Here is a 6,995-nt window from a genome sequence, read left to right as displayed (position 1 = left end):
ATGCAAACTCCAAATATTTGTTGAAATGTCTGTCAATTGCTGTTTTGAGTTGCGAAATTTTTGGGGATACAAAACATACTGTGACCGTTCGATTTATGGGGGAGAATATTCATGTTATGGCAAGTTTATAGGAAAAAAAGGTTAAACAAGACTCCGTTTTTTTCCTTTCCTTAATATCATTTCGCTTGCAATTTTCCGTCAGCTGTATAAAACAATGACGCAGAACTTTTGCGCTAAAGATTCAATTTGAACCAAACGATTTGATTCCTCTTCCATATCAATTTAAGAGACAGGATATGAGGTTGAACTTACATTGTAAATCCATCGATTGAAATGAGGCTTTTTAATTGAAAAACTTCAGTTGAAGTAGGGCAAAGCTTTGGTATCGATTTTATTTTCGACGTTTATACTCAGCAGAACTCTTTAAATGAATTCTGTCTCGTTTACTCCAATATCAAAGTTGTTCTTTAATGGTAAAAAATTGTCTTGTCAATAATCTGTTTGGAAGTAATTTGTTTCTAATTTTTTAGTTTCTTTTTCGCTATAAATTCCATACAAAAACGTAAAAATATAAGGAATCTTATTTATAAACGCAAAATATTTTTTCTTTCTCTTAAGGCTGTAGTCGCATTTCTTTACCAGTTTAGAGATGCTTTGCGAAAGTGGACTGAAAAACATTTGAAATGATTATTTTGTCAATATTTCTCATTTTCCAGCCACGTGTATGTGCCAAGCAGTGAGAAACAATTTAGGGTGTGTTGGTAAAAGATGAGTGCTCGCTCCTTTTAAGTCCTCAATAAAAATATTTTGCACCTGGATATGTTTAGGCTCAAACGCCTGAAATTTTTTCCTTTAATGTATCAATACACAGAGAAAGCACGTTCGATTTAACCGTTATATTAGCATAGAGTAGAAGATTTTTTCTCATATTAATGATAACAAAGAACTTCACTCACGCTGAAAATGAACGACGAATAATAATCACACAATTATTCCTTAGAGCCCCCGCATACACCAACGTCAGGGAGACTTAATTATCAGCTCTCAGAAACTTTTTAAGCCTAAAAGATATCTATTTCACCTCCTGCTCAAAAACGAGTGCCCTCAAATATTTCAGAATTATGTGTTGACTTAAGAAAAGCCCTCCAGAGATTAGATCTGCATTTTGCGTCAAATCGTCGCCAAGTAGATTCGTTTCTTAATGCACAACATTTGTGCATTGAAACTTGAGTCCGAGTTAAGTCCTTAAATATTGTTTTAACTATGGTTCCGTGACCAAAAATTGATGCATTAAGGACATTTATTTTTTATGAGGTTTCTACTGTAGGAAAGACGCCACTTGGACGCAAATTACAACCGCCGGCCGGTGCCGCTTGAAGATAATTAAGTCCTGAATATTCTACTTTTCAAAGCAGAAAAGAAGTACGACCGGTCAAGCAATTTGAACTATATTCTCTTAATATTTATTCCCAAAAAATATTTTTTGACTGAACTCAGTTATCAATATTTGAGAGAAAAGTTGTCTCGAATCATTTATCCAAAAAATGTCCCTATGGAAATATCGTGGTTTTTTATGTTCTATTTGATAAATGTTGGCCATATTTTGAAACTGTGAGATTTTTGAGAGCGATATTTCACCGCCGCAAATGACTGAAAACAAAAAAAAAAAAGTTACTGTGAAACAGCACTTCTAACAAGGGACAAAATAAAATGGTGCACCAAATAGGCCTTATAAATCTAAGCTGATCTCAAAGAAACTATTCAGTTTTGGTTCCTTTTCTAAATTCTGTGGCTCTGCAAGTTTACCAATAACTTGTGCGATCCTAATAACTTCTAGTCCCAAATAATCTTTTATTTAAATTTGAATTTTAGAGCATGTACAGGTGGTTTGAATTCTGAAATTTCAAACCTCTCGGGCAAACTTTGGCGCTTTTCCACGGACGAGCTTTTCGAGGCAGTCTTTATAATCTTGTTTTGTTTCTATTGTTAAGAACTACAGATATTCGAAAAAAATTTAATGAAAGAATTGTGAATATGTTTCGACAAAAGCATCAGGGACAGGGTGTTTGTCTCCGTTAAGAGACTCGAAGTTTGAAGCGTGCTCATTTAGCGTCACTCTCAGGATCCTGTTCACGGTGCGAGATGTTATCAGACGTTCATTCATTCGATGCCCTTTCCACATTCATTCTAGTGCGCTGATCAATTTTGAGCAAATAGATAATTGTATGTTTGGCGTGTAACCGATTGTGTTGCGTTATTTTTGAGATCATTTTAGGAAAAGTTTTAAGTTATATCACGTTGACTTACTTTCCAACGATTAAGGTCCATCTATTTGCTAATTAGAATGATGAATTAACTTTTTGGTGGTTTGTGCCAGGTTACCTAACAAACCCAATATGGGTGGTCAAAACTCGCTTATGTCTCTAGTATTCTGATTCCCTTGCTGAAAAAACACAAACACCTCAGTACAAATGAGTTTTTGGTAAGATATTTGTTTGCAAAGATGAAGACACCTTTTTACCTAAGGGAGAGAAAAGAAAAGTGAACCATTTACACACTTCCATCAGTATGTATTTCCCCCGTACTGTTCTTAATACATTTCAGACATGCAACTTACAAGGAGAATGTAGTTAAAAATCAAGAGCTCTTTCAAGTTTGTAATCATTTCTTTAGTTTTTTTACAAGCCAAACGTTGATTCAGCAGTGAATAATAAATTGTTTGATACTTTTCTCAATCACAATTTCACTGTGAACTGGAATCAAGGTGGTGGCGCATGTAATAATGCTCACCAATTCCTCACTTACATGAAATCCAGATGCATGACTTATTTTGTACTCCTTGATCCTTACAGATGCTCTGTTAAAGTTGAGGAGACATGAGGAGTTGAGAGGTTTATACAAGGTAACCTTGATATGTATCGGTTGACAGATTTTGATTGATTTTGATTGATTGATCAAGTTAAAAATTGAGATTATTTTGACTGTGTGTGCTGGTCTTGTGGTGAAGTATGCAGGGTATTGGTCTCTAATAAAGTCAATCAAATCCAAGAAGTCACAAGTGGTGTGTACCGCTCCATGTGTACCTTAATACCTTGGGCTTAAGAACACAAAAAATAATGGCATAAAATGTTGTACAATAGAGGAATTATTAAACATATATATATATATATATAGTCTTTAGTTCCTAAATGTACATGGGAGATTCAATAGTGGAAGTGAAAAAGTGCTCTTATAGAGCAAAATTTGAAAACTTTACACCAATGCATCGGGCCAGTTTTTTGAGTGACTCATTGTTTGGTACTCTGATTGCAGAGAACTTTAGGTATCTTACAGATGTAGGTCTTCATGATGCAATCACAATTATGTCTTTGATATTCACTTTTGAGCCTTAATGTAAAACATTTTAATATTGTAGTTAGTATGTTTTGGTTGCTGCATATGCACTAAGCCAACAGTGGTTTTCAAACCTCCTTAAAAAAAGGAGGGAAACAATCAAAAAGAGAAAAAGGGAAGGTAAGCGCAAAAACAAAAGAGAAGCATAAACATCAGTCTCAGAGTCAGGAACCATACAAAGCTATTTCAGCCTTTTTTAAGACCCCGCTATCTTCGTCTAGCTTAGATAATGGTATTGTGAGTGATAAACCTGAGTTTATGTGTTTGGATGGAACATGAAGTTTGCTCATATCATCTTATTTTACTTGACCAGGGCTACGTTCCAGGTGTTTTTGGCGTATCGCACGGAGCACTGCAATTCATGGCCTATGAGGAGCTGAAGAAAGGCTACAGTCAATATTTTGGAACACCAATCAACAAGAAGCTGGTGAATACTGTCTGCATGTGTTTGTATAGTTGATTGTATACGCGTTAAAGCTCACAAATTCAAGCGAGTTAGCAAACAAGAAACTCTTGGTCTTAAACCTTGACAAACAGAACATGTGAAGTGCTTTTACTCTGATCATGTTCATAGCTTAGGGTGGATGACTGAAGTGTTGTCATTTACTGGAACGAAACTTTACTCTCAACTCCCCTCTCTACCCAGAAGGATTGATAAGAATCAACCCTTTGCCCCCCCCCCCCCTCCTAAGATTGACTGACATCTAACTTCTCCTTACAATATCACCTCTGAATCACACATGGACGTCATGAGAATAGAGGAAATATTCAGCCACCGAAAAAGTTCTTGACTGTTTAAGAAATTCTCCTTGTCAGTATCTTTGGAAATGTATAGAGAACAGTATGGAGAATATGGATATTGATGTTAGGGTGTAAAGGGTCAACACGAACACGTGTAATGGCCAGTGGCGAATGCAAAAAGAGAACATGAGAGAGGGAAGGGTGGGGGCGTTTTTGGCTTCTCATCTTGAGTAGTCATCCTCCATGACGAGCTTCAGCATTTTGAAGCTACAACTGACGCCCAAAAGACAACCTTTGTTACCTTTGTTGTACATGTGGCTGGTAGGAAGGTACTAATAGGATGACGTTTATTATTATGTATGGGTTATCTTGGGAATCACTCTGAAGTGCTGAAAATGTAATAGTTCTTTTTTTTATATGAAATTTTTTGCTCTCTAATTTATGTTTTGCTAACTTTCATTTTCTTCATAGAGTTCAATTGAGTACCTTGTAATGGCTTCACTGTCGAAAATTTTCGCCGCAACAGCGACATATCCTTATCAAGTGGTTAGAGCAAGACTTCAGGCTAGAATGGGAGATTCATTAGCAAATTATTAACCTTTTGAAATCGATTTTGTTTTACTTTTGTATGCTATTATCTTGAAATAAACTTGTAGTTTAAGGTTTTTTTTAGTTTTCAGGCCGGTGATCTCATCGGTTGGTTTACTGGACTCCAGGTTGATGTGGTCTGTGCTTGAGCCTCGAGCTCTCAGCTAGGTCATTGTGTCGGTTCTTTGGGAAAAGATTCGTTAGCCCCACAAATCCCCCCTCCCAGTTGTTCAAATGAGCACCAACAAAAGGCCAGGGAAACCCTACAATGTGGATAAATATCAATTCTCATGAGGGAGAGTAGCTTTCACCCTCTTTCACTCTTTCCATTCCTCTTAAGAAACACGGATCCAAGATGGTTATTGGAACGCACGGCGCGAAAGTTCTGATCCTGTGCCCATAAAATTAGCTAAAACCAATTGAATATATCAGGAGCTATCTTTAAGCAACAAGATTCTTTTGTTGAATCGTTCAGTATTTACTGTTTCCTGCTGTCATTTATTGTTCATGAATTTTACTTTTCTAAAGAATCAGTACACGATGGTGGAATACAAAGGCGCGTTGGATGTGATTAGTAAGACTTTCAGGTAAGTTGGAACTTGATATGAGAACTTAAAGTTTTCGATACGTCACAGACTAGCTTTCCATCTCTAGTTTCAAACCCTCTACATTAAAGAGAGGTACATGTTTTGCCCCTTTGAAACAATTTGACGAAGAACTGGACCAAAATTGGCGGAGAACTGAAACCAGCTCGTTTGAGTACTGGATCCAATTTTCGGATTGACTTACGGCTTAGTGGTAAAGTCCACATTTTCATGAAGGAAGGTATTCTTCTTTTTCTGGCCTCTTCTCACGGCAGGTTCTTTTCAAAATCTTAGGCATGAAGGAGTAACAGGATTTTATAAAGGATTAATTCCCAGTGTCCTCAGGTAAGGCAGAATGTTAAAGATAAATTTGATGATGCAAGTAGATTTGCTAGTTAGTTTTATGTGTTAAACCGCAATGTATAATCTAGAATTGGCCAAGAGGGCTTAGTGGGCTCCCATCTTTAATTTTAGGTGGCACTTTGTAAAGAAAAGGGTCTCAAGAGATGGGGTACCCACATAAGGTGTTTAAACTTATTTGCACATTCTAGTCTGTGAGAAACTGGGGAGAAGAGACAGGCGATAGATACATTAAGAGGCTAAAAAATTCGGTGTCATGTCATTGTTTTCGTCAGTTACATGTGCGAATACTGTGAAATAATTAAGATACTTATCGTTATCACAAGTATTTGTGCGTTAGTGTAAGTTTTAGCAGTTTTCTGTTTTTTTTTTTTCAAATTCGGAAATCCAGTAAGGAAGCGGTTTAGAAGAAACCCTGAAACTGTAATCTATGTAAACACGTTCGTTGTTGATTATACTGTGTATTGTGTGTTTGATTGTTGATGTTTTTGTTTCTTTTTAGAGTAACGCCAGCATGTGCACTCACATTTGTGGTGTACGAAAACGTTATTCACTTCCTTCTGCCGAACAGATGACGTCGACAGGATAAATAATGCAATCCAGCAACGGGAGACGATGGGTAATATTACGGCACGTGGTTTTATTACCAGGCTTCATTCTGCAACAGTTCCGACGGATTCATTTACGGAAAAAAAATATATTAACCGTGCGAAGTTAACCGCCCAGTGCGTTTACACATTTTATCGGTAACTTCATTTACTAGCGGCATGTGAATATGAATTTTTTTCAGAGCAATTTATTTACAACAACGCAAAAGGTATCCATGACTATTCTCAGGTCCTAAGGATAACAATGACTTCTCCCATTGTTCTTTTATAAAGAACCCCCCCCCCCCCTCCCCACCTTGTCCCTTACGGGTATCAAATTTATGTACATCCCTTAGTACTAACAAAGGCATGAAGTACAAGAGATGCCTTTTGCAAGTTTTTTTTAAAATTACTATTAACTTCATAATTATTCAAACATTACTTGTGAAAACTACTTGCAATTAATGAAGAAAAATGTTCAATATTAAGTTAAAAATTATCGTATTTTTCTTTTCTGTTACTTACGTTAAAATCTTTTTCAATAAATTTCTCCATTTGTTACTGAATCGTTGCGATGTAAAGTTAAACCCAGTTTTGATTTATGGCTCTGTTTTTACTTCACTGGGTTCTGGTTTCATGCATTTGCCCGAACATTTCCTTGTTGTTGTTGTTATTTTTCCCTGGTTATTTACATTAACTCCACTAAAAAATGGTGTAAGCTACTCTTTCGCGATGCTATCAA

The 6,995-nt window shown here is 36.4% G+C and overlaps 1 pseudogene; it reads left to right on the top strand.

Moving 5' to 3' along the window:
• Window positions 1–2,034: 2,034 nt before the first annotated feature.
• LOC131794643 (solute carrier family 25 member 32-like) lies at window positions 2,035–6,433 on the top strand (annotated as a pseudogene).
• The last annotated feature ends 562 nt before the right edge of the window (window positions 6,434–6,995 follow it).

This window comes from Pocillopora verrucosa, chromosome 5 (assembly GCF_036669915.1).
Source record: "Pocillopora verrucosa isolate sample1 chromosome 5, ASM3666991v2, whole genome shotgun sequence".
Taxonomy (NCBI): domain Eukaryota; kingdom Metazoa; phylum Cnidaria; class Anthozoa; order Scleractinia; family Pocilloporidae; genus Pocillopora; species Pocillopora verrucosa.
This window is presented reverse-complemented; position numbering and strand designations above follow the sequence as displayed.